The sequence below is a fragment of the Perognathus longimembris genome, chromosome 10 (assembly GCF_023159225.1).
Source record: "Perognathus longimembris pacificus isolate PPM17 chromosome 10, ASM2315922v1, whole genome shotgun sequence".
In the NCBI taxonomy this organism is placed as follows: Eukaryota; Metazoa; Chordata; class Mammalia; order Rodentia; family Heteromyidae; genus Perognathus; species Perognathus longimembris.
This window is the reverse complement of record NC_063170.1, coordinates 54832438-54859379: the sequence shown is the minus strand read 5'-3', so window position 1 is coordinate 54859379 and position 26942 is coordinate 54832438. Positions and strand designations below refer to the sequence as shown.

The 26942-nt window shown below is 40.4% G+C and overlaps 1 protein-coding gene, 2 long non-coding RNA genes and 1 pseudogene across 21 annotated transcripts in view; 3 read left to right on the top strand and 1 right to left on the bottom strand.

Moving 5' to 3' along the window:
• Magi1 (membrane associated guanylate kinase, WW and PDZ domain containing 1) overlaps window positions 1-26942 on the top strand; it is a 548751-nt gene that overhangs the window by 212130 nt on the left and 309679 nt on the right. The gene's annotated exons all lie outside the window — the stretch shown is intronic.
• On the bottom strand, window positions 1714-16912 carry LOC125358731. Its single transcript, XR_007212377.1, has 3 exons — window positions 16901-16912; window positions 13737-13743; window positions 1714-2654 (listed from the first exon to the last, which is right to left on the bottom strand). It is a non-coding gene; the product is annotated as an uncharacterized LOC125358731 (long non-coding RNA).
• On the top strand, window positions 13192-26623 carry LOC125358730. Its single transcript, XR_007212376.1, has 3 exons — window positions 13192-14275; window positions 22767-22772; window positions 26612-26623. It is a non-coding gene; the product is annotated as an uncharacterized LOC125358730 (long non-coding RNA).
• LOC125358726 lies at window positions 17536-18735 on the top strand (annotated as a pseudogene). The gene has a single exon (XR_007212372.1). The product of XR_007212372.1 is annotated as a poly(rC)-binding protein 2-like (transcript).

Sequence of the window (26942 nt, the reverse complement as noted above, 5' to 3'; positions counted from 1 at the left end):
GATCTGCCATTTGAACTATAGCTCCACTTCCAGTTTTTTGGTGTTTAGAGATAAGAGTTTTACTAGTCTTTCCTGCCCTGCTTGGCTTTGAACCAACATCCTCATATCTCAGCCTCCTGTGTAGCTAGTATTACAAGTGTGAGCCACTGGTGCCAGGCCTAAAGTTTTTTTTGACCCTTGTTTCCAAGTTGATGTGAAGTAATAGTAATCGAGTTTCCTATCCCTTTTCCTCACTAACTCTGAAGCTTAATGGAGGCTCTAACTAGGTTTTTAGAGTAACAGGAAAGAGGAAAAGGATGCATGGTCCTGTAATCAGTCTTCACATCCTTGCCTGCCTCCTGGGTGGAACATGGGTGTAACAGTTCGACACAGGTTGGGCTCTGGGCTTCCTTGGATTTCTGCAATTTCAATTTCTTTCTGTGTGACCTTTGGCAAGCTTATTAATGACTCTGAATAATCCTTTCTGGCTGTGTGCATGAGGATAGCAATGCACAAATCTCTCAGGAATCCTGCAAGGACTGAATAGGATGGTGTGTGTAATGCACCCTGCAAGAGTGCGTATCACTCAGAACATGTTACCAGCAGCACTGTCAATCCAGTTATCTCATTAAAAAGGCATGGCCAGTGAAAGCTGATCTGTTAGACGTCTATGAGTGTAGGTTATTTGTAGAGAGGAGACAGAGAAGAGAGAGGAAAGGAGGGAGAGAGGGAGGCCCATCAGTTGTGTGTCTAGAATGGAGCTGCATGAACTAAACACATACTCTTGTCAGAGGCTTTAGCTAAACCAACAACATGGAAGCCAGCCCAGGTGTTCTCTGAGAGCACCCATGGTTTGTGTGCTGGTTTCAGTGCAGACTTGTGGTTTCAACACTTCCAATTGAAGTGAGATGTGACCTAACACCATTGGCCCAGAGGATGAGAACTCCCAGCAAACTTTTTCTTTTATATTGGGGAACTGTAAAGAAATGCAGATCCAATTTTATGAGGCCTCAGTGAGGTTGGTTTCACAGGTGTGAATATATGTGCACTGTGTGTGTGTGCACCTGTGTGTGTTTTTTCAGTAAATGGAACGCCAGACTTAACACGTTCACCTCCTTCCAGCCCAGTGATGAAGTGCAGATTCCACCACACGTGGTGATCTCCCTTCCTCTTTCCAAGTGACACGGCCCACCTGGCCTTTGTGATTTGTTGCTAGCTGCCTAACCCTCATTTGCTTCCTTGCAGAAGTCTTGTGAGACCGGCACTGGGTGGCAGCAGGGGTTTGGGAGTGAGGAGTGATTGAAGCCATTCAAACAGCCTCTCAGATCCCCAGCTTGTAGATGTTGTCACAACACTCTGTTTACCCATAAGGGATCTGCACTGCATGGTAGCCATGGTCCCTGCTGCATTTCCTAGCGTTTGGCACATTGCTGGATTCTAACTGGTCATAACCTGCTGAATAAGTTAATTAATTCCATGACTTAGCCTTCCGTGACTTAGCCTTCATTAGAAGTTGCTTTTTTTTTTTTTCTTTCTTATTTTGAGACAGGATCTCACTATCTTGTCCATTTTGACTTTCAACACCTATCCTTCTGCCTTGACTGTCAAGTGCTGGGATTACAAGCAATCACCACCATGTCTACTTCTGAGGAACTGCTTCTTAAAAATTAATTTTGAGAGAAGATTCTTCCATCCACCCATCCTTCTGTCCATCACTTTTCAAAGTCTTGAAACAAGTGGATGGTATCAACATTCATTTCTGGGTGGTGCACAAGTGCTTATAACATTCCATCAATGAAGTTGTCCTTGAAATTAATGGAGTGAGAATTACATTTTTATGTTGCTTTGGCTGGGTAAAGGGATGCTCAGATAACTGGTAAGACATTCTTTTTTGGTAGGTGCCAAAGACTTTTTGCAAGAAATTAACAACCAAATAAGTTGACTAATTAAAGATTTGCCTTAATCAGTGTGGGAGAGCATCGTGCAGTCTTTTGGGGTCCCAAGTTAGAATCCACAGATGTTGGAGGCTCAAATTCATCCTCTTTCCTGGAGCTGATATATCCACGGTCATCTGTCCTTGGACATTGTGGTTCTTGTTTCTTATTACATCAGTGCAACCTCCTCTGTCTTTCTTGAGCTTTGGTTTGGGGGCTTGTACCACTGAAAACACCATTCAGGTTGTCAGTCTGAAGTTAGCCTGTACTGAGACCCCTGGCCCTCCATCATCACATGGGTTTATACTTATAGTTAGCCTCCTTTCCTATATCTGCCCGTACCCTATATTCTTTTTCTCCGGAGAATCCTGGCTGATTCAAATTGTGTTCTGCTCAATTCTGCTCTTGCACATGGAGCTCCACTGATTTAATTAAAACACCACCAATGTCAGATTGCAGATAGATGAGGCTGCTGCTATTGCTGAGAAGAGTTCTAATGAGTTTGATGTCAAATGACAGCAATGAAAGCCCCCTGTAGGAAAGCTGAACAATGGGGAGAGAGGATGGCAACTGGATAGCCAACCCTGAGTGTCTGATTCCCTTAAAAATGTCAGTTTATTTCTGTGGATGTTTTCACTGGTAGAGTGTCTTAGGTAAGAGTTGTGTTTTGGGGTTGTACCTTGATTCATAGTGAACCAAGATGACCTAGATCAGGCTAATATGCATGGGTCTCCATGACATCTTATTGGAATAAGAAGAGCATCCTTTAAAAACCAGGTCTCCTTAATCAATGTCCTACTTTTCCCTAGGCTGTTGCTAGTGATCTTCATTGATATGCTGTTCTGGTAGTGGTGGGGGCATCACATGTTTTAAACAGCTGAAGGGGATTCCATTGGATTGCAATCCTTAGCAAGATCCACAAATACCACATTCACTCTTGTCTTTGCCATCTTAGGTTGCCTGGCCTAGTGACAATGTTATTTATAGTGATTTATAATTTCTGTACAAAGTACCAAGCATGTGGAATCCTTGTATTGATCTCATCGTCTACTGCACCCTTAAGAATGACTTCTCTTTCCAGGTTCTGGTGGTTTAAACCTATAATCCTAGGTACTCAGAAGGCTGAGATCTGAAGATTGTGGTTCGAAGTCAGCTTGGGAAAAAAGTCCATGAGAGACTATCTCCAGCTAGCCATCAGAAAACTATGGGCTGTGGTTCAAAGTAGTAGAGCTCTAGCTTTGTGCAACAAAGCTCAGGAACAGCACCCAGGCCCCCTGAGTTCAAACCCCATGACCGACCAAAAATAAATTACTTATAATGTTGACATTTTCTATTGTTTTTTCTGGACATACACACACACACACACACGCATGTACACACACACACCCCACACATACACCATATGCTTTTTAAAAATGAGCATTATCTACTGTAAAAGTACACAGCCAAAATAATATAAAACATCTTCTTTATGTCTATTATTAGAACACTTGAGCAAGCATTTATAAAGTAGAAATGTAAGTTTATTTATATACTCATTCATTCATTTATTCATTCATCTATTTGCCAGTCCTGGGGCTTGAACTCAGGGCCTGGGCTCTGTCCCTGAGCCTCTCTGTGCTCAAGGATAGCACTCTGTCACTGATCCACAACTCTACTTTGGATTTTTCTGTTTATTAGATACTGAGGAATTGAACCCAGGGCTTCGTGCATGCCACTTCGTGCACTCTGCCACTAAGCCACACTCCCAACCGAAGTGTAAGTTTTAATCTACATGACTCGCTTGGTTTTCAAAAGCAAAATTTAAGCTAAAATATAGCACGATTCCAGTAAGCATCTATTGGACTGTATTCAGAAATTAGGAATCATTTATCTATTGTTGAATTTAGCTTTGGGTCTCTTATGAATAACATCATTATATAATCAATAAGAATTGAGGAAACAGATATTTGTTGATGATAGTGGTGATGGAGCTTGAACCCAGGGCCTGAGCACTGTCCCTGAGCTCTTTTTGCTCAAGACTAGCGCCTTACCACGTCAGCCACAGTGCCACTTTAGTTTTCTGGTAGTTAATTGGAGTTAAGAGTCTCACTGAAGGGCTGGGAATATGGCCTAGTGGCAAGAGTGCTTGCCTCATATACATGAAGCCCTGGGTTCGATTCCCCAGCACCACATACATAGAAAACGGCCAGAAGTGGCGCTATGGCTCAAGTGGCAGAGTGCTAGCCTTGAGCATAAAGAAACCAGGGACAGCACTCAGACCCTGAGTCCAAGGCCCAGGACTGGCAAAAAAAAAAAAAAAAAAAAAAAAAGAGTCTCACTGACTTTCTTACCTGGACTAGCTTCGAACAGTGATCCTCACATCTCAACCTCTTGAGTAGCTATGATTATAGGTATGAGCCATTTAAGTAACATAATTGTGTACACAGGTATGTGCTTCAAAAAGTAAATTCAGAGAGAAGCTTCTACATGAAGAATACTTTTAGGTTTTGTTTTTCTCCTTTTTTCCCCTTCTTTTCTGACATCCTTAACTCAGGCATGACGGTAGAAATAGCCTTCCTAGAAACTTAATGAATATGTGCGTGTATATTCAAGGGCATGTGGCTACTTTATTAGATTTTAGAAACTCTGTGTCCCTCAAGAATTCTTCATCAATCATGTATTTAAATTGGAAGTAGTTTCCGCAGAGTTTTTAATACTGCTGAAATATAGATTGGGCTAATGATAGAAAAGGTTATGTAGATAAGATAATATATTTAACCTGCACATAAAATGAGTTGGCATCTCTCCAGCTCATCCTTGTGTGCTATCTGTTGGTCTATCAGCTGTGGAGAAAATGAACTGACAGTATATCCTTATTTTAGCAAAAGGAAGTTCATTACAGCAGAAGGCTAGAATAGAGTTTAAATGAGACCCAAGATGGACACAGTAACACTTGGAACCTCTCAGTTAAACAGCATCTCTGTTGCTCTTCCCTTGGGGAGATAACCACGGCAGTGACCTGGGCCCCTGTAGTCTGAAGATGGTTCCTTTTGCTCTGCCCCCTCTGGACTGAGCAGACAGTGGGAGAAATAGCTCAGGCACTCACAGTGATTCATTTATGCTTTAATAGGCCGTAGAAAGCTATTTTGCTTCAAAATTAAGATAAAACCCCAAAGAAGGGACTGGCTGAAGATTTAGGCAGTTTTCAAATGAGCACATCTGCTACATCTCTTCCTACACGCCAGCTGGGTTTCTGATGGGATGAGTCTCATTGTGGGAGAGATGGATGAGATGATGGAGTTTCCCTTCTGATTCTTTTTTTTTTTTTCTTCTGGGTTGCTGCTGCAACAGATGAACTTATACCACAAGTGTCTGCTCTGGTGGGTTAAATCCAGTATCTTGTCATTGTTAATTTTTTTTTCTTCTTCCACCAATGCAGTGTTTTAAGGTTATTCAGATGTCTAAAAATATGCAGAGATTATTTTTCTGTTTTATACACACAGACAGCAGATAAATTTCATTGTATTAAGTATGATAAGCTAAGCTCAAATATACAAATATCCTATCTTTGCTCATATGTGGAATCGAGACCTAACAAAACAGTTATAATATAATGTGATTGTGAAAGAAGAACTATTGGAGGTGGACCCAGGGAATAGAGGGGAAAGAGAGTGTGACCTGGGGGCTGAGCATTACAGAAGTACTACACATGTGAAAATAGAGTGATGAAACCAACACCAAAAACTGTTATAAGTGAACAGCTATAGGGAGAGTTATGAAAGATTCATGTAGATGGGAAAGAATTTGACTGCTATACATCCTTTGCTTATTCAGAAATGTCACACTCGAACCCCTTTGTGAAACAAGTATTTTTTAATAAAAATGTTTTTAAAAAGAAAGTAGCCCAAACCAGGTTCCAGTGGCTCAAGCCTGTAATCCTAGCTACTCAAGAGGCTGAGATCTGAGGATCACAGTTTGAAGGTAGCCCAGGCAGGAAAGGCAATGCGACTCTTATCTCCAAATAACCACCCAAGAGTCAAAAGGGGACCTATCAGGTTGTAGAGTGCCAGCCTTGATTGGAAGAGCCAAACAAGTATGAGTCCCTGAGTTCAAGCCTTGGTACTGGTGTGTGTGTGTGTGTGTGTGTGTGTGTGTGTGTGTGTGTGTGTGTGCTCACACCCACACCCACCTGAAGGAAGAAAGGAAGGAAGGAAAGAAGAAAGGATGGAGGGAGGGAAGGAAGAAAACTATAGAGTTGAGTTTGATAAAAGTTTATTGTATGTATACTGAAGCCTCTTTATACAAAGTTTGTCTTCTAAAAAAATTTAAAAGACCTTAATCCTTGCCCCTTTATGTGAAGAGATCTCCAGTTCTCCACAGTCTTTTACCACTCCCTGATGTTTTACACCTTAGCCCATTTCTCATTAGATCAGTGAATTCAAGAATCACGGAGTCATAGTTCATCTTTTTAATACTTGAAACTGTTCTTGATGTAAGTCCAATGCCTTCACTTAGTGGATATATATAAATGCCACAAAGTGGATTGTATGTGGAGTGGGGCAAACTATTCGTTAAAGATGTGAACTTGTGTGACATATAATGTCAGGCAAGATTTGTGAGTAATTTCCTTAGGATAATAGAAATGCAAAAACATATCTCCAAAGAATTCTATGTGTTATAAATAAATCTGCTTTTGAAACCATTTCCATATATATTCTCCTATTCTAAATTATTAGAAGGGAGTGTTAAGTCCTCTCATTTCTTCTTTTCCTGCTGTATTGACAGAATCCTCTAGAGGGCAATGGAGAGCAGCTTGCTATCTGAAATCTGGGCAGAGGTTCTGGTTTGAAATGATTCAGGAGCTTTTTCCTCCCCTCTCTTCCTCCCATAGCAAATCCTGAGAGCACACGAACCTCATAGAAGATGTATGAGGACACATGAACGTGTACTTTGGAGTAGGTTTTTGCTTGTTATTATTCCCAGAAGTCAAAGAGAAGTGTCTGAATGTGTGTATGTGTGGATGCGTGTGCACCCCTGCGTGTGTAGAGGACTTCGTATCATAAAATCACAACATTAAGATCCAGCCTACATGCTTGCATGTATGTTTGGCTTGGCTTTTGCATAGCCCCCAAAGTGGAGCTATAATCTTTGCACAGAGACATTGCAAAGAGTGGCAGGAGCTTTTGCTATGTAGCTTCTGCTGTCTTTCCAATTTTTATGGCTTCATCTTTAGGCCAAGATGGTAATTTATTTTATTTCTGAATAGGTTAGAAGGAGCTACGTTTGATTTACATTGATGTTTTCTACTAGAAGGCGATGTAATTTAAGGGGGGAAGTATTTTCACAAGATTTATAGTAGACTTGTTTAATTGTGATCTTTTAACATTTAATACTATATTTGAACCATAAATAATCAGTGAGCAATATTATATCTGGCAGTTTCTAAAATATAGGCATACATTCCGCCTTGTATGTGTAAACTTGGCATAAATGGAGTCGAAATTATACCTTATGTTCCAGTTCTGGCTTTTGTCAGTACTTAGGTTTTTTTAAATATTAATCTTTGACTCCTGGTAATAGATAAGCACAAGGTGGTATTGGCTGTGCCCCCATTCCCTGGTCTTAGAATTTGAACTCAGAATTCAGGACTTAGTACTCTCATTTGGTTATTTTACTTGTGGCTAGTGCACTACCACTTGAGCCACACCTGTGCTTTTGGCTTTTTTTTTTAAAACTGTTTAAGTGGAAATAAAAATCATGAAGATTTGTCTGCCGGGGCTGGTTCCGTTCCAATTCTAGAGCTCATCCTCCTGAATAGTTAGGTTTATAGGCGTGAGCTACCAGCACCAGTTTATTGGCTGAATTTGAAGAAGTACTACATATGATTTAGAGCACTAAATACAGGTAATTTGTGTATAAATGCATGTTTCACTACATGCTGCTAGAATTCAGTTTTAGCCAGACTATAGCCCAGTGTTTGAGTTGGCCATATGATCATGTTTGTGGCCATGTGTAGGTCTGATGGTTTTAAGTCTGCTTTGGAAGCTAGGATTCTATGAGGACAGTTTTTTTTTCCCCCAACAGTATTTTTAACTTCTCTCTTTGCTTTGTATACTATCATTAAATCGTTGGGGTATAGGTCATACATTTTTAAATGGGCGTTTAAATTTCCCAGGGAAACTGAAAGAAATGCCCGGCAGTTACTTTTTGAGTTATACAGTCATTAAAGTTTGAAGCTAGGAGATATTTCTAAAGGTAACTTGATTCTGCTCTCTCTTTTTCCATTTTAGTGATACTGAGGTTTGAATGCAAGGCTTGTGCTTTCCTGGCAAACAGTCTCCCATTTGAGCAGCCCTTTTTTGCTTTGGGTCTTCTTTGAATAGGGTCATATGCTCGTTCTTAGGCTGGTCTGGATGATGATCCTACTTATGCTTCCTTTAGCTAGGACAACAGGTGCATACCATCTCCTCTAACTTATTGATTGAGATGGAGTCTTCTTGCCCTGGGTGGCCTTGAACCTGGATTCTCCCAATTATTACTTTCCAAGTAACTTGAGATATAGTTGTAAGCCATCACATCCTATCATCTTGCTTCTTTTCATTGGGTAATTGCCACGTAAATGAAAACATTTACCTCCCTTAGTGTTCTACCTTTAGATGAAACTGCAAATGTGCTGATTTCTCTTTTAATGGCCATTTACTTATTCATAGATCCTCTGTTTCAGGAAACATGTGGAATATACTTCTGTCCTAGTCTACCCAGGAGCTTTCTGTCTTTTGTTGTTATTATCTGTATTCTGATTCCATGTCAGCATGGTTACTTGATTTCAGGCAATGGAGATCTGATGATTCACGATTGGTCTAAGTCAGTTTGGTCAGCAGATTCCATTCCAACACTGGTCTATTGTTACACATGTGATGCAACTCCAGCCCATGAGACATTAGAGGAAGTGGGATCGATTCCCTTCCTGAATAAAAGAGGCAGACACCTACAGAGGCCAGTCATTTGAACTTCCTCTCCCCTTCTTGCTTTGAATGACTGTAGGTTGTCGTTCAGATATATCACTTATTTTATATAAATGAAGTGACAAATCTGAGGAAGGAACTAACATATAGAGATGGTGGAATAACAGACATCTCTTTGTCTCACAGTATTGTTGACGAGCCTAATGAACTTCAGAAATCTCTCTCCTCCAGATTTCTGTGAGAAAAAAAAAAAGTTATTCACTGTTTAAGCCACTGTTACTAGGGGATTCACTTTACTTTCAGCCAAAAGCATTCCTAAGGGTAAACACCTTAAAAGTCAAATGATGAAATGGATATGTTTGCCAGTTGAACCAGATGAAAAGACAGCAGTATAGCTTGTCTCAATCTGTAAATATTACTTTCTTTTGAAGAGGAAGACAGATGTTGATGAGAATGTAATTAGACTTTTTTTTTTTAAATATGTGGCCAACTTTACATTTTTCATCATACAGCAGGTCCAAAGTAGTAGCAGAAAAAAAAGGAAATGGAAAGAAGGAATTTAGCTTTTCTGACTTAATTATGTCATTCTGAACCTATTGTTTAACGATCAGAGGTAGCAGGGTTACATAGTATGGCAATTCTAGTGTAATTCTTTTTGTTGTTGTTATTTCCTAACCGCTTGTTTTAAAATCTGGTTTAGTCTGAGACTTAGACTTCAGTACTGTATTTACAGTGGGCTAGTTCAGAGGTTCTCCCAGGAGGCTGCGGTTATGGCTTGATTCCCAGAACAACTGGAATGACTGAGAGGTAGAGGTTTTTGTGTGTTAGTAATGGGGAAACTCAAAGATGAGTTCCAAAGAAGGAGAGCATAGATTTCCTCAAGGAACTTGCCTTTGCTGGGCAGTAACGATGATGTTTAGTTGAATGATGTTGGCAATCCTTTCTCTGAGTTTGACTCAGCATTCTTTCAGAACCTTTGGCTGGAGATTAGTGCACTTATAATTCCCGAGAAAGCTTAGGCTATTAGTGACTGTATAAGACATGTCTGTTATAATTATCCCCTTTCATAGTGTTATGCCCAGAGTATTAGTAGACAGCAATTTCACTAATAAGTCTGTCATTGTCTATTCAGTCACATGACTTAAGGTAGCAACAACTTGTACTACAACTCACTAGACTAACTGAAAACTTTCAAGTAGGAATTATGTAATTTTAAATAAGTTAATAAAGGACCAGAAAGCTTTAGTCACATAATAGAATAGAGATCTTTTGGTGATCACCTATAATAAATTCATAAGCACTTTGTAATTGGCATTTGGTACTATATAAACATATAGCTTATTCTCTTCAGAGTAAATACTGCCCTCCCTACTCTGATTACTTGCTAATTTGTAGAAATCGTTTTTCTTTCTTTCTCCCTTTTTTATTGGATGAAGCAGAACATAGACTCACACTACTGCAGGTCCAGATTTTTACTAAATCTGACTTAATTAGGTCAGAATTAATTAGACTTTACTGTAAGTCATTTCTTTGTAATCTTAAAAGTTATTACACACTGTAAGTTATCATTTGGTGAGAAAATGTCATGGAAGTATTGATTAGGAATCAAGGTAGAGACTTGCTATTTAAAAAAAAATTGGCTCTTTATATACTTGAGTTCTACTTGAAAAATAGTGCTTATGCAATTGAAAAGGTTTTTGTCTTCAAGTTCTCACATAAGATTCAATAGAAGATTGTTAAGAATAATGGTGTCCTAGACAGAATATTGATAAGGCAAATGTGCCAGGTACAGGTGGCTCATGTCTATAATCCTTGCTACTCAGGAGGTTGAGATCTGAGGACCATAGTTTGAAGCCAGCCTGGACAGGAAAGTCCATGAGGCACTTATCTCCAAGTAACCACCAGAAAACCAGAAGTGGTGCTGTTGCTCACAGTGGTAGCCTTGAGTGCAAAAGCTCTGGGACAGTGCCCAGGCCCTGAGTTCAAGCCCTATGACCGAAAATAAATAAGCAAACAAACAAACAAATAAATAGCAAATGTGATCATCTTCTGCATCATTTCTTTGGCCCACCGATCCAGTCATCTGTGGGCTCTACAACCCGAGGAGATCTTCCCCGACCTGGACTGCAGCCTCATTATAAGCCACCAACCATCCCCTTCTCATAGAGTGCCCTGCTTCAACTTACTCTTGTTTGTTTGTTTCTCCAAGGTCATTTACATCTCAAAGCATTTCCCAATTCAGGTGGCTCCAGCCTGGAATCCTAGCCTTTTAGGAGGCTGAGATATGAGGATTATGGTTGGAAGGCAACCCAGGCCTAATGTCCAAGTAACCACCAAAAAGCTGGAAGTGGAGCAGGAGTTCAAGTGGTAGAACACCAACATTGAGCATAAAAGATAAGAGACAACACCTAGGCATCGAGTTAAAGTACCACTACTGCCACCAAACCAAACCAAACATTTTGTACCTACCATTAACCTAGTATGGCAGTCTCTCTACTCAACTCTTTGCTTGTCTGACTCCTCCTTATGTGCACATACTCAGCCCTGGTGATAGCTACTTAGTCTAAGCCTTCTACCCTCAACCAGTCTGAAGTAGCTCCCTGAAATGCCGCCTTCAACCATGTCAGCACATCACCTATACTGATACGTCAGACTTAAAAACATAATGAGCCTTCTGTGTTCTTCTACATATCTAAATTTCTTTTGTCTGTCTATAAATGGTAAATTCTGCATTGCCTACCTTGTATGATGATTTATTCAGATATGGGATTCAGATATGACTTATTAAGATATGCCTATAGCATATATAAGACCCTCATGGTTACTCCTTAAATAAAATGAAAATGAATGAAAGAATGAATAAATACCCCTGAAATATTTCATAAGTCATAGGATTCATTTAGGCAGTTCCAACATATTACTCACTTTCTCCCAGTATAACCTCTGCCTTCTGTCCTGCCCTGTCCTATCTCCCTTCCTTCCTACCCTTTCCTCCCTCTGTTCTTTTCATCTCTCTTATGTGATGCTGGGAATCAAACCTAGCGCCTAGTGCATGCTAACCACACATTGTGCCACTGAACTACACCTCAAACCATCTTCTTTTTTTAAAATAAAACATCTCATTGGAAGTTAGATTTGGAACACACTGCTACTTCTTTCTTTGTTACATATTTATTTGTGATAACTCAGATGTAGTTTAACTGCTTACTGAATGAAGTTCAAGTAACACCAACTAAGTGTCTCAAGCTGGGGTTCCCAAACTGTGCTGTGTAAATTCTTAACTATTCAAACTCCATTAAAAATGAGTGTCTGTATGCTGTCAAGTCAGTGGATGGATTACATCAACATCATTTCTTTACAGTTTTCCATGACCACATCGAAGGGAGTATTCTAAAAGAATATTAAGTTTATAAGTCCTGCAGTATACATGTTTTTCTGTGTCTCATGATTGGTATCCATAGGTGGTTGTCCTAAGTACTTTCTTTCCTTCCATGTTTCTGTTAACGCTGATTCCACTTCCATCCCTTCCTCCTCTCACATTTTTCATGTCATGGTTGTCACCCTCTGGGGGGAATTGGAGCACTTAGGATGCTCACAGAATAAGGATACCATCCTGGGGCCTTGGCTCCATTAAGGCCCACTCAAACTCCCCAGTGTGGACAATATCACTGTGTCTAGAATCCCCCGTTGAGAAGGCCTGCTCTATAGCACAACTACCAATGGTGGCCTTTCTTCTGATTGGTATAAAACACTATCATTTCTCTCTGACCATTTTTAAGATGCTATCTCCAAAGTGAAGATGGCACTAATCAGAGATTCTCAGGCTTTGTGAGGACTATAGACACCTAGTGCTCTAACCTTAAAAGCTACATGCTTATGATCATATAAAACAATGCACATTGACATGAACCCCAAGAAAAAGAAACAAGAGGTTTTTTTTATTGTACTGTTTGGAGCTTTTTTTTTTCCTATTTGTTTTCCTTTTGTTGCTGTTTTTAATTTCTGTACTTTTTGTCTTGTGTGTAGGTTTATCTGATTTGGAGAGGGGAAAGGGAAGCACAGAAACAGCGAGACAAAGGGTGAACTAATTCATCAGTGATACTCACCAGATACGATGTTGGAAATCAACTTAAACAACTTGGGGCTGGGGGGGAGTCAAGAGGAAAAAAACTGGGAGAAAATGAGGAAGGGATGACACTCTTCAAAAGGAAATGTACTTATTATTTGAATCATGGGAACTGTAACCTCTCTGTATATCACCTTTACAATATTTTTTAAACTGGAGAAAAAACAACAAAAAGACTTTACAGGACACACACACACACACACACACACACACACACACACACACACACACACACACACAGTATATGCTCACCTTCTGGGATAATCTCCAGAGATTTTGTAGAGCTTCAGAATCCATTTCTCAATTGTAGAAAAGTGTACATTGCGATAATTATCCAGTGTTGGAGACTCAATATCTTATCCAGATTGAATAGTTAGCATCCCACGCACTGAGGATTCGATTCTCCTAGACTTCCATTTTGACATAATTTAATTCAAAAGCAAGGTTGCTCATTGTGCAATATTAAGCCAAGGTGTTTCATATAAAAAGCATTGGATTATCTTCTTCTCCAGGTGGCCTAGTTTAAATAAGATGGAGGTATAAATCTAATCAACTACAAGACTATGTCTATTTTATACTGTATAGCTTCTTTAAAAAAAGACTGATTCGTATGCAGCAGTAATTCATTTAATCTTAACAAGTCTTTGCATAATTTTATATTTCTTTACTATACTTTCTTTGCCAAGAATATGTTCATGTAAATTACATTCCCCCTGCTAGACTGACTCCAGGAAATATTTGAGAAGCAACCAGACTACTAACCCTTTATATAATAGTTTCTCTTATTGTTATTTTTATTGCTAATTAAATTACTGTGAATCAAACTCCTCCCCTTTTTTTTAAAGGTGCAGCTCTTATGTTTTTCTTGTTATTTTAGACTCTTAAAATTTTTAATTAGTATGGCCAGCATATATAGTTGCAGAGTTGTGTGCTCTTAATTCTTCCACCTATGGTCATGAGCTAAGGCTGGATTGCTCCAGGTTTATGTTGGCTACAGTGAAATGCACTAAGTCCTGTCTTCAGCATCTTTAGCTTGGGCTCAACAATGCCCCTTGCATTCCTTCTTTTCTATTCCGTATCAGAAAGGGGCCAAGGTCTAACCCACATGTCTTCTACCAGCTTTGGTTTTAGGATGGCCTTCTTGTCATGTGCTTGCCACTATCATTTTGTGGGACTTAGTCCATGGAATGCTGCCAGAGGACTCCCCTGTCCTTCTGCTGTCTTTCATGATATTTGCTGCTGTGTGGGTAGTGCCATCCTAAAAACTTGAGGATGTTTTATTCATCTTTGTGTGTACATTATTATAATTAACACTTGAAATAGACCCTGTTACTCCTCATATTTTTCAAGGAGAAACACAAGGGCACACACAAGTAAAATGATCCTTTTAAGTGTACACAGTGACAGAGCTAAGTTTCAAACTCAGATTATGGTTCTAGAACAGAAGCATGAATGTAACCATTAAAATGCCCTGCCTCGGGCTGGGGATATAGCCTAGTGGCAAGAGTGCCTGCCTCGGATACACGAGGCCCTAGGTTCGATTCCCCAGCACCACATATACAGAAAACGGCCAGAAGCGGCACTGTGGCTCAAGTGGCAGAGTGCTAGCCTTGAGCGGGAAGAAGCCAGGGACGGTGCTCGGGCCCTGAGTCCAAGGCCCAGGACTGGCCAAAACAAAAAACAAAAAACAAAAAACTTTTAAAATGCCCTGCCTCCATGGAATGCCTTGATGATAAGCAGAGGAGATCACAGGTGTGAATGTAACCATTAAAATGTTGTGCCTTCGTGGAATGACTTGATGATAAGCAGAGGAGATCACAGACGTAAATGTAACCATTGAAATGCCCTGCCTCCATGGAATGACTTGTTCATAAGCTGAGGCGATCAAGAATCCAACTGTCCTGCATTGGGATCATATCTGGCGTTCTTTCCTTCTGAACATAGTACAAAATTGAGTTCTTTCAAGTCATGTGGTGGGTCTTGTGATTTAAAACCTAAGTAAGGAGGTTTGATTCGTGGTGGTCCCATTAGTGATGTGTTTTTCATAGTGATAATCAATCTGTTCATTTAATGTACTCATGGAGCACTGTATGTGCTAGGCCTTAATCTGGATGATGGGATTTGGTAATGAATAGAACCTCTCAGATAACAAGGATCATGGGTTCTATTCTAGTGGGCTGGACTGACTGTCCTGAGCCAGGTATGCACAGAATTTCCTACCCACTGACTCGGGTGCCTCAGAGGGATAGAAGTCCTTCCTAAAGGACTTTTCCTCTGGATGGATGAAGGCTACCTGGAGGAAGTCATTTTGACAAGAACTGGAGACATAAGACAGAATCACTCCACTGTGTGGTGGTTTTTGTTTCTATGGTAACCACTTCTCTTTCTACCCTTCTCCACCACTGCACCATCATTTTGACAGGACCATGTGAGTTTATGTACAAACCTTTCCTATATGCTTTTTTCTAAAGCCTGGTTGGCGTGGAAGAAAACACATGGTCCTTTATAAGATGCCTGGTGTTCAGACTAATAAAACAATCCATGCAAGCCCCTCATTGTCAGAGTTTTGCCTGGAGAATCAAGATTGGTTTGAAATTATGTTGTGTCTGTGTGTGAACAGCTGATATTATTTAAAATATATTTTAAAATACATATATTCACAGGTACATATAGCAAATTCTCTCCTTATCTGATCCCCCAACATGGTGATTTTCACACAAAGATTTTTTTTTTTTTTTTTGCTTTTGGCACTCACACTCATCTAACAGTTAAATACTCGAGGCTCTAATGAAGCCCTCCTGCTGATTAAGATTTCTTTCCTCTCACTTTAAGCATGAGTTCTTCACTAGAACTGTGATGATGATGATGTGGGTTTCACATGTTGTAGTTACTCATTTTGTTGTTGTTATTGTTTTAACATCCTAAAAACGGAGAGGAATTTCTGTATAAAGAGGCAGGCATTGCCCATTTTACATGGAGTTACCAGATAGGTCACAAATCTAGCATCTATGAAATTGAAGTCTCTCATCCAGAGCCCTGTGAGGAGGAAAAGCCCTTACAGAAGGGTGTTGAAGTTTCAGAACCAGTGCCTTGATGGTGGTGTTGCTCCTGTTGTTTCTGCACCTGAAAAGTCTCATTCAGCCTGCCGTGTGTGTGTGTGTGTGTGTGTGTGTGTGTGTGTGTGTGTGTGTGTGTGTGTGTGTGTTGGCCCTGGTCCTGGGTCTTGAACTCAAGATCTGGGTGCTGTACTTGAGTTGTTTTGCTCAAGGCTAGCACTCTACCACTTGAGCTTTACTTCCAGCTTTTTTGGTAGCTTATTGGAGATAAAGGTCTCATGGATTACCTGCCCAGACTAGCTCTTACCACAGTTCTCAGATCTCAGCCTCCCAAGTATCTGGGATTACAGGTGTGAGCTACTGGTGTCTGGCTTCAGCTTACTTTTGCAATTACCTTGGGGTAGAGGAACTCAGCCCCTCCCAAGGGCCCTGTATAGTTTTATGTGGCATATCTGGTATGAAAGCTGTTTGGTGCTGTTGCAGGTTTCCTTTTAGGGCCTCCAGCTCTGAGTATCTTTTTCAACAGTCAGGTGATGTGAATCCACCAGGAACTATCTAATATCATTGTTCCTTCCCAGCCATACATAATTTGAAATTCCAAATCTTCATATTGGCTGCCTATATCCCATGCCTACAAAAATCAAAGATATAATTCAAGTGGTTTCTTTTTTGTTTTTATTTTTCTTTCTTCTCAAGCATCTACTTGAAGGAACAGAGATTACTGTAAGCTCAGATGGGTGGTGTTCCCCTCCCCCCTGAAATATAGGCCAATAATGACCTAAATTATATTTGTTCATGTGAGACATTTGCTATTTAAAAATTTCTTAAGGCTTTATGTGTGATTCTCATGTTTTGTACTTGAGGTAAAAAATAAATTGTTTGACTTTGAAGAGTTTACTCCTGTTAGAAAGAAGATGCAGCCAAGGTCATTTTTTTCTATCATCCAGCTCAGCTGTTACCAGGGATTTTTCTTAAACAAGCAAACCAACACAAGAGATGGTGGACAATGATGGAGACATCACAGCTACAGTACTTGTGCCCGCATGACTTCCTACATTCAGTTTCCTCATCTGCAAAATGGGGGGGCAGGGGGGACACCACCTGCCACTCAACATTTCTGTACAAATTGGTTAACTCTGTTCTTTAGCCATGGAAACTTCTCTCATTATGCTGTGCTTGGGAAAGTACTGTGCAGGGAGCACAGTACTGGGTAGCAGGTCTGGGAAGGAAAATAGAGGACAGTTTGAATGTCATGCTTTTCTCTCCTATGTTTGTCTATGTGATCCATCACCCAGAGGCACACATTGGCCTTAAGAAATTAGGATTCTTAAAACAGGAAGGCAAGAATATATTGTTCAAGGTTTTGTCTACTAAAATATGTTATTCTAAATCCCATAAGTCCCTATTAGCCTTTCAAGCATGAGCTCCAGGAAGGCCACAGTGGAGGGAAAGTCCCATGCCATAGATTATTAAGAATAGCAACACAGCCCATTTTCCCCTCAGTCGCCTCGTGCCTGCAGTTTTTGGATTTCACCCCTAACAGTGACCAAAGACTTGATCACTCAAAGTCCAGCTCCCTATAACACTGCTCGACATGGACACTGGTGTGATTGAAGGTGGATTAAATGTCGCTCTCACCATCCGGCTACTTATGCATGGAAAGTTTTATCCGTTATAGGAAATTGGCAGTATCTTCGGGAAGAAAAGAGAATCCTTTAAGAAGATGAGCGAGGAGAGTGGTGCACGTATCATCATCTCAGAAGGGAATTGTCCTGAGAGAATTATCACTTTGGCCGGACCCACTAATGCCATCTTCAAAGCCTTTGCTACAATCAGTGACAAACTGGAACTGGACATAGCAGCTCTATGACCAATAGTATAGCTGCAAGTAGATAAGGCTGGTGGTTCCTACTAGTCAATGTGGCTCTCTCATTGGAAAAGGTGGTTGCAAGATCAAGGAAATATGAGAGAGTTCAGGGGCTCAGGTCCAGGTGGCAGGGGATATGCTTCCCAACTCATCTGAGCGGGCCATCACTATTGCTGGCATTCCGCAATTCATCACTGAGTGTGTCAAACAGATCTGCGTGGTCTTATTGGAGACTCTCTCCCAGTCCCCTCTGAAGGGTGTGACCATCCTGTACCGGCCCAAGACGTCAAGTTCTCCAGTCATCTTTGCAGGTGGTCAGGCCTATACCATTCAAGGACAGTATGCCATTCCACAGCCAGATTTGACCAAGCTGCACCAATTCGCAATGCAACAGTCTCATTTTCTCATGACGCATGGCAACACCGGATTCAGTGGCATTGAATCCAGCTATCCAGAGGTGAAAGGCTTTGGGCAGGTTTGGATGCATCTGCTCAGACTACTTCTCATGAACTCACCATTCCAAATGATCTGATTGGCTGCATAATCAGGCGTCAGGGCGTCAAAATCAATGAGATCCATCAGATGTATGGGGCGCAGATCAAAATTGCGAACCCAGTGGAAGGATCTACTGATAGGCAGGTCACCATCAATGGATCTGCTGCCTGGCTCAGTATCTAATCAATATCAGGCTTTCCTAGGAGACGGGTGGCATGGGGAGCAGCTAGAACAATGCAGACTCATCCATAATCCCTTTCTCCTGTTCACCTCCACCACCCATGATCCATCTGTGTAGTTTCTGAACAGTCAGCGAATCCAGGTTTTAAATAGTTCGTAAATTTTCAGTTTCTGCACACTTTATCATCCACTCGTGATTTTTTAATTAATTCCTTTCTCTGTTCAGCTGTTAAGGCTGAGATCATAGTTTTATAAGCTTCCCCCTTTTTTTCATGGGTTTTATTGGGGGGCTTGTGAATTTTTGTTTGTTATGGAAAATGTAAGAGTGGAATATTAATACATTTCAGTTTAGTTCTGTAATGTCAGGAATTTTTCAAAAAAATATTAAAAGATGGACTGGAGCTTTTTCTTTGTGATTAGAAACTGGATGCCACAGTGATTCATGTGGGTTTGAAAAAAAAAAAAAGAATAGCAGCACAGACAACTGACCTTTAATATAAATGAATAGATACAAGATTTCTAATCCAAAAAGAAGAAGAAGAAGAAGGCTTAGGTAGAGGAAGGCTCTGACAGACCCACCATTCCAGAGATTTCCTGGCTGCTTCCTGGTGAGAAAGCGACATTGCCTGTGCCACTCAGGTGGTTGTATGTAGTCTTGCAGAGTGAACCAGTGAATTGGCCAGTGGGTCTTCCTTAGTGAGCATGAGGTCATATCTTAGCTGGGAGAGCCTAGGCAGGCTAAGGAAACACTCAATGAATGATACATCTGAGGTCCAGATTTATTTGAAGTTGAGGAACTTAAAGTAGGATGGAATTAGAAAAGAATTTGGGGCTCAGCCTCAGCCTGGGGATTAGAGCCAACTCACTGAGGGCTGATGTATGTGTATGTTCCTCTCACACACTTGTGTATCATCGTACAGATTGCCTGGGATGGGACAAGAAGGATGGGAGACCCCTATGAACATGAAAGATACAGATTCTTCCATTCGAACATGTTTGTCAAAGCACTTTTCCAGTACTAGACATCACCATACATTCTGGAGATGCAGCCAGAAAGAAAACAGATAAGTCTGCTCTGTGGAATGTGCATTCCAGTGGTTTACTTAGGACTCCATTGAAACGGCATGAAGTTGGTGCTGATAGTAAATGAACACTAGTCAGCCACTGGTGTGGGTGAGTGAGAGTTCTAAGGAAGGTGAAAATTAAGAAGGTGCACTTGCTTAGTTTGGCTGTCTGAATAGTATTTTTAAAAGTTCACACTGATAGTACACACAATTAGCAAAAATCCAAATATACAAAATTAGGATTGAGCAGATGAAGTGTGGAACTTCTTTAATAAAATAGTATGTACTAGGGTGATGTCATAAATGAATATTAATTGATATAGAGCGCTGTTCACTTTATGGGGTGTAAATTAGAAAAGTCAAACTATGAAACAACATGAAATAGTTCATTTAAGTTAAAATATATAACAGATATGTTAAAATAGTGTAATAGCTGTTACATTGTTTTGGAATTTCTACATAATAGGCAAAATTATATTTACATAGATAGTTCATAGATTGCCATTTAGTGGTTTCTGTATTTATTTTTATGCCCTTAAAGTTTTATTTAACACCATTCTGTGTGTATTATGGCCTGTGTGCAGCTGCAGCTGGCATCCTGTTCGATGGAAGAGGAGGATATATGACTTACCTTAGCCAATTGGGATAATACCTATCCTCATGGTCACTGTGATTAGTTCTGGAATCAGAGTGACCCAAACTGGGTCAATTAGAATCACCTCCATGCCTTTGGTAGACCTATTGCAGAAGAGATTTCTGGATGGTGTTACAGGATGCCAGAGGCTCTATTAAGTATTGTAGAATGTTCAGCAGAATCTCCGGCCTCTGTGAACTGTAGAAGCCCCTGGGTCCATCTGGGTTTTGAGGCAGAGTTGTGACTTTCTAGTAATTTGTATTAAACTAGTATCTTCTTATCACTGGCACTCATGCTCTGCTTCTGTCATCCCAGCTTTCTTCGACCAAAGCCAGAGAAGGTTTTTCCCTTTCCAAGATGTATGTAGTTCACCCCATCCGGAAAATCTTAATTTGCAAAGGCCCTTTTGCCTCAAAGACTGACATACCTTTGTGGTTCCATGGGTATATTTGGGTATGGGCATTTTTCTGCTTACAACATTTGTCAGTATATTTCTTTTTTGCCCAGGTTAGTTAACTTGATTTTCAGTTACTGCATTCTAGAGTTAGTGATAGAAATGCTTGTCACATTGTTTGGAAAACCTCGTTTAAAATCATGCTACAAGTCCTAGAATCAGCACACAAGCCTGGTGCAGAAGAGGCTTCCTTATATACCCACTCAATGCAGGACTTACTCGAAATTTCCACTCATCTTGGGTCCCATGAAGAAGAATTATGACAGGCTCTACCCAGGAATTGTTAGGCAGGCATGGCTCTGGGAGAGAGAATGCCAAGCAAGGGAGTAAACATTCCCCGGGAAGATAAGCAATTAAATGGTTTTGGAGAGTTGGGGATTTCAGAGTCAGTTAGCAAGGGAGGAATTGCAGTTTCCCCGCTGTTCCTAGCACTCTGTGAAATAAGGTAGTTTGTTTCTGTGGCAGTGTAATTGTACCTGGCCCCTTCTCTTCATTTCTATGCATTGCACATTAGAGTAAGTGATGGAGAAATCAATTCTGAGTGGAGGAGAATTTATTGTTCTTATTTTCCTCCTCAGAGCAGTTCCTCAAGATGAAATATATTCACAGCCTTGCCTATGCTAAATTCTGTGGGTTTTTTTTTTTAAACAAAACAAAACAAGGAGATTATAGAGATCTCTTTGGGATTACCATTCACTGGCCTGTCACATATCTGACACTCTGTATGTCACTCTTAGTGTCCTCATCACCTCCTTCAGATCTTTAGGCCATCTTGCATCTGCTGTAGTACCTCACTGTTAGGTAGATGCTGTCTGATACATATAGCCCCAAAGAGGAAGAGAAAAGGGCACCTTTCATTTGAAACAGTTCAAGGGAGCCTGAGGAGTTTGGTTAATACTTTCTTGGAATCCTGGTGGGTTTTTTTTTTTTTGTCTTATTCTTACAATACATTTTCAGAGAGACTAGAGTCTCTCCCCCGCCCCCCCCCCCCCCAATAATAATGTGAATTCTTTGAAAGCTGTGTTCCAACACACTACTTCCACGCACAATTGCTCACTAGGACATCTCAGCTGAATGGGCATGCTGCCTTCATTCTAGTTTCCTGGGTTTACAAATCCTAAGCAGAATGAATTCTACAGTCCAACCTCATCCTGTTCTCTTACTTAACATCACACACCAAAAAAGTCTTGGTTATAAAAATGGAATGTTTTCATATAATGAGTACATATAAATATTTCATTGATGCAATTATCCTTGACATGAAATAATTCCACAGCACAGCGAGTACCTGGGAAAAGTGATAAATCTACTTCTTTTCCCCCAGTGATTTCTTTTTTAAGCAAACAAAATGTGTGTCTGAAGCAATGGTGCTTGTATGAACATGTCTGTTGGTATATGCTATGTCATTTGCTGGCATGGGCTTGTGACCTATGCTAGTTACTTAAGTGGTAATGAGCAAGAAAAGCAGGATTGGTTGGTGTAGGCAAGATGAAATAGATTGATGCTAGTCCATTTGGAATTTTCAAGCTCCCAGAAGTATAAGTATACCTGATGAAAGATGGATTTCAGATTTGAAGCCTTAGGTAACGGCTTTAGCAAGTTAAGCTTAAAAAATACCTTTGCTCTTGATAAAAAAAGAAAACAAAAAGAACAAGAACATTGTTCCAGAAGGAAGAAAATGCTATAAGGAAATCAAGAAAAAAATTTCTGACCCTGAGCAATTTACAACTGCGTTGTGTGCGTTCATTTGCTTTAACATGTATTATAGACCATTGTTCTTACCATCTGATAAGAATGGTATGTCTTTGAGGGGATGGCTTTTTGCAGAACATTCCTAATTAGAACCTACATGTCTGAGATCATTTCTCTTCCTGGGGAAGTCTGCAGTTTGAAAACAAATCTATAGATTATACTATAATTGCAGCATTTCAGCCTTCTTTGTTTTTGTGATTCTTTGGCTTGCTCTTTCTCTCTGACTTTTTACCTTTATCTCCTTTTTTACTATCTCCTGTGTTGATTCTAAAGCTAAGTGTGTGGTCCCTGTTCTTTTCTAACTTTGCAGGAGAACAAAACACCATTGTTAATATCTATAATATTTCTTCAGTGGTGAGGAACAAAATAAACTGCCAGCCTCAGAAGCAATTGTAAACAAAAACGTGGGATAGTTAGGATTGGTGGGATGGTGGTGGTTATGGTTGTATGTGTGTGTGTGTGGTAAGATGGCGGGGAGGTGGTGGTGGTGGAGGTTGTGCCTCATGATGATGACACTTCAGACTCTTATTAAAAAGTTTTGCAGTTTGCCTGGTGCTAGTGGCTTATGCTTATAATCCTAGCTACTCATGAGGCTGAGATCTGAGGATCATGGTTCAAAGCCAGCTTGGTCAGGATAGTCCTTATGACTCTTATCTTAAGTTAGCTGCCAGAAAACCAGAAGTAGCACTGTGGCTCAAAGAAGGTAGAGTGCTAGCCTTGAGCAAAAGAGCTCAGGGACAGTGCTGAGGCCCTGAGTTCAAACCCCATGACTGACAAAAACAAAAACAAAGCTTTGTAGTGTTAGAGAAGAAATGATTCTTTTTGTTTTTGATTATTTTAAATAGCAGGGTTTGAACTCAGGGCCTTGTGCTTTACCACTGAGTTACACCTGCAGTTCTGATAGCTTTGGTTCTTGAGGATCTGAGATTTTACCCTTAAAAGCAGATGATTTTGGCCTATTACGGTGTCACAAATACAAGACTTGGGCCAGAGATAACAAAGGACTTGTTACCATTTACAGCTCAGCAGACAGCATGAATGTGCTCATATTTGTGTGAGTTCCCTGTATGCTCAGATCTCTATGGGCTGGTTCTAAGGAGTCCAAGTCGTTACCATGCACAGTGAATTTGCTTCATAGCTCACTGATTCTGAGCTTGGTGAATTTGTCCATTGTGGCAAGGTTTCTGTGGGATGGAGATATTATTTCAAGTCTCAGCTTTTCAAGTCTCAGCTATTCACTGCAGACAGCCTCCAGCAGTGGTCCAGGCCAAGAGCAATCAGGACCCAGCATTCTTCGCAGGATGCTCAGGAGTCAGGACCTATGGTGGCTTGCCTCTCCCACGAAGTGTTATTCAGAGTATTTTAACATGTCATATTAATAGTAAGTATAGCTGCCATCTTACACATGCCACTGAATTCAAGCATTTATATGGTTAATTTTCATCCTTATGACCACCCACTATAATATTGTTCATTACACAGATAATGAAACCGTGATGTCTAGAGTTTGAATAGAAGTGCCGGCTTTATCTGTGGCTCTGAAAGGAGGCTCATCATATTATTTGCTCTGTATAATCATGCTGTTTTATTTAAATGTTTTTCTTTGTCTCCACTATAGGAATGAAAGCTCTGTAAAGATTTTTATTTTATCACCTTTCTTTTCCCAGCAGTTAGATTATTGTCTGGTTGGTGTTTGAGAGGTAGTAGGTCAATATTTAAGGAGTATGTTATGGTGCCATGGGTTTTCACAGTGTTTAACCAAGTGCCTTTGACATAGTGGGTATACTGTCAGTGTTTGTTGAATGAATAAGTAAATGTGTCCGAACTTCCACTGAGGTTCCTGTGGCCCCTAAGTCATGTCCTTAATTATTCATAATCTCTGTTCTTAGTGGAATCAGTTTGTGCTCCAAAATCCTTGGGGCTTTGGGTCTGTCTGGCTTCTGTTAGTAGTTCCCACAAGTAGACATTATTATTTGCAAGGCAGTTAGATATGAAAATGTTTCATTTAGTTTTATTGTTTTGAATTTCTCTTGTGGCTTGATTGGGAGAAAACAATGGGTATTTTCCAGAGTCTGAAATAACCATTTTTACTTAAATACAAGGTTCTTTACAGAGCTCCCTGTGGATGACAGTATAGAGGGTTTGACCAAGAATGTTGAGTTTCTTCCCAGGCTGGTTTCCATGGTGATGGCTGCAGCTTTGATATGGCTGGTGTGTCTGGGAGAGAAAGCAGAAGCCAGGGATGCTGTATCTCTCAAGTAACCAGGATACTTTATGACCCAAAATGTAGGGCTCTCTTTTACATGACTGTGGATGGAAGGAACACTAAGAGCTATGGTGAGCTATGTGCCTGTGGTTCATGACTATGATCCTGTTTACTCAGGAGGCTGAGATTTGAGGACCAGAATTTGAAGCCAACCCAGATGGGAAAGTGTGAGAGTCTTATCTTCAGTTAACCACCAAAAAGTTGGAAATAGAGCTGTGGCTCAAGCTAAGGGACAGCACTCAGGCCCTGAGTTCAAGCACCTGTGTGTATACACACACACACACTCACATACACACAGAACTATTGTGTCTATGATGATTTTTTCTTACTACATTTTTGAAAGATCATACTTATATTTGAGATAATTGATTAGCAGAAAGATTATATTTCTAACTACGACTTTGCTGGAGAATCTATCAGTAAGGGAATAAAGGTAGAATGCTCACATGCCAAGGTTCCCAGAGATATCCCAAAGTATTAACAAAAATTTCAAGAAATATCTGAGAAAAGACTTCACTGAACAAATAGGAAGTGTATAGGCAATCTATTTCTGCATGACTGCACTTGAAGCCCCAAGTATAGTGGCTTAAAACAATTATTATTTCTCATAGTTGATAATCATCCCTTCTCCCAGCTTGGAGACTCCCATGTGCTTGTGCTCTGATAGTAGCTGTAGCTGGGTTCATCTTGAAAGATTCCTAATGCACATGTTGAGCAGTTATTGCTGGCTGCTGGTTGTAACCTCATCTGGGAGTGTCAGCTGGCACATGCACATGGCTGCTTTGTGTGGCTTAGTTCCATCTCAGCATTTTGGTTGGGTTCCAGAGTGAATGAGAGAAGGGAAAGAGAACAGAGCGAGAGAGGAAAGAGGAGAGAGAATGGAGTGATGGGAGAGGGGAGACGAGTAGAGAGACAGAGACAGACAGAGACTAGGAATCTCTTAAGCCTTCACCTAGAAATCGATAGCCCATCACTTCTCCCATAGTCTGTTAGTAAAGTCCAAGAGCCATTGAAGAGAAAAGCACATAAGCCTTACCTGTCAGAGGGAAGATAATCAAAGGGTTCTCAGCCTGTGCTGAGAGCTCAAGAGCTAACTGTGGGCTGGATACTTCATGGAATGTATAGTTTGGAAGAGAGAGCTTCAGTTTCAAATTACACAAATTTGCCATATGACCACAGCTGTGAAAGCAGTATTTTTCTGAGAGTTGATAGTATGAAGTATATTAGTTTGCTTTAGTTGCCATAACAAGTACCATAGGCGGTGTGGCTTAACCATTATCCTGATTTTGTCTGCCTCCTGGTGGCTCGAGTCTGTGATCTAGAATTCAGCAGGTTTGCTTTCTTTTGAGGCTTCCTCAATTTGTGGGCAGATGTCTTCTTTGGGTCTTCATGTGGTCCTTCCTTATTTGCACCTACACATCTCTGTTACAATAGACACCAGTCATGTTGGATTTGGGCTTGTTAGTATGATCTCATTTACCTTAGTCACATCTTTAAAGATCCCATGTTCTGAGACTTTGGCGTAGGACTTTAGCATATGAATTTTGGGGAGGTGGCACCATTACACTTTAAACAGGGATCTTTGCGGGGGGGGTGGTCTTTTGTTTTAGATATATTTTACTATCAATATAATCTCAGTTCATCAAGTTTTAGACCTTTGGGCTAGGTTTTTATTTTTTGGTGGTATTAGGTTTTGAATTCTGGGCCTTGGTAGTTCCTTGGAAAATGCTCAATCACTTGAGCCATGCTCCCAGTCTTTTTAAAATTCAGTTTATTTTTTAGCTAGGGTCAAGCTTTTACCTACCTTCACTTCCTATGTAACTAAGGTTGCAAGGCTGGCTTTAGAGTAGCTGGTAGTACAGCATGTACCATAACACCCAGCCTAGTCTTTATTTTAGGGACTGCTTTTTTTATTTTGAGTTAAAAAACATTTAAATAAAATGTTTACCTGTTCCAAATGTTAAATGTTCAAAAGTGAAGCACAAAATAAAGCAGTAGAAAGAAATACCCTAGCTTTCAAGGTTCAACTTTATTTCCTTTGTAAGTCTCATTGATCCTGGCATTAATGGAATTGTCACTTCTAATTGTCTGCCTGTTGCCAGACTGTAAGCCCTATGCAGACAGGATTTTTCTCTTGTTTACAGCATCACTTCTGAAGAATCTGGAATTTAGCTTAGCTCGTGTTTGG